Raw genomic sequence first — 1,280 nt, 5'->3', positions numbered from 1 at the left:
CAGCTGTATTATTTTGATTGAATTGACAGCTGTTGAATTGAAAGACTAGTGGCGCTTTGAATTCTAATTCATAAATACAGTTCATGTACTAACTACAGTGTTTCCCACAGATTAGAAAGCAGTGTGTGGCGACGTCATACACTCATTTGCATATTTATGAATTATTTGCATAAAGCTTAGTGGTTGTGTCAGCAAGGCAGATAGGAAGAGAAATCTTTAGCCAAATATCACAGATTCAATACAGGAATTTATTTTACCTTATAATAATTACTTAGGTAGCTTGTCTTTGAAGTAAAAAAGTATTCAACAAAGGGAGGGAGAAAGATCAATAAAGAATACTCAAAGAAGGCTGGCTTGCCCAGGGCCAGGCAAGCTCAGCTGCGTCTTCCTCCCGTCGCGTCCCCCTGTCTCTCCTGCCTATAAACCTCAACCTTATATCTTACCTTAAAGGTGAAATATCTACATTTTCAGATATGCGTCATATTTTTCTTGCAAGCCAATCCTAGCAGACTGGGCTTTTCAGGATGGGGCTTAAAGAGAAGGGAGCTAAAACAGAGCGTTTCAGACAGAGGGTGAATAAAGGTATTCAGACAGACAGAAAAATGTGTTTTTGAGCATTAAAGCATGTAGACATGTTCTCATGGAAACCCAGAGTACACAACCTGATGCGCCAGATGGTTTAACACAGAACCATCTGAGAAGTCGTCATTGGAAACTGTGGCAGGTACTTTAAAAAACAAACAAAAAAAAACTGAGATGTTATTATGTCAATCACGTCCACCTTTGTTGTTTTGAACGAACAATCATGGCCCCCACACACACACACACACACACACACACACACACACACACACGGTTTCCTCTAAAATGTCAACTGCGGGGGGTGTTGAACATCAAAAATGACCTGAAACAGCGTGTTGTTTTTAAGTTTTTCTTTTTAGCATCTCACATCTAACTTTCAGTTACTATGACTACTGTGGTCAGAAACATTGTGCCAAATTATGAACAATAACGTCGCTGTCAACGGGCTTATCTGCTAATGTTAGCTACCGACTGTTACCTCGAAACCATCCAGGAAATAGACGGTACCGTAGGGAGGTTACCTGAAAGCTGGGATTTAACGTCCCCGGTCATTTTACACACAGTTTAACCAAACTGTTGTCCTCGGGTCAAATTTGACCCCTTTAAAAAATTTCTGAAATATGGGTTTCATTTTAACCAAATTACCTCAAAAAATGGATTGGATTCCACACAATGCTCTTTGCAAATACAATTGATCA

The 1,280-nt window shown here is 39.6% G+C and overlaps 1 protein-coding gene and 1 long non-coding RNA gene across 16 annotated transcripts in view; one reads left to right on the top strand and one right to left on the bottom strand.

Moving 5' to 3' along the window:
* mical3a (microtubule associated monooxygenase, calponin and LIM domain containing 3a) overlaps positions 1-1,280 on the top strand; it is a 192,945-nt gene that overhangs the window by 130,301 nt on the left and 61,364 nt on the right. The gene's annotated exons all lie outside the window — the stretch shown is intronic.
* The window catches only part of LOC116694334 (uncharacterized), a 15,241-nt gene that overhangs the window by 3,259 nt on the left and 10,702 nt on the right, over positions 1-1,280 (bottom strand). The window lies entirely within an intron of this gene.

Source organism: Etheostoma spectabile, chromosome 8 (assembly GCF_008692095.1).
Source record: "Etheostoma spectabile isolate EspeVRDwgs_2016 chromosome 8, UIUC_Espe_1.0, whole genome shotgun sequence".
NCBI lineage: Eukaryota > Metazoa > Chordata > Actinopteri > Perciformes > Percidae > Etheostoma > Etheostoma spectabile.
Note: the sequence above shows the minus strand (reverse complement) of the source record. Positions and strands in the feature narration are given on the sequence as shown.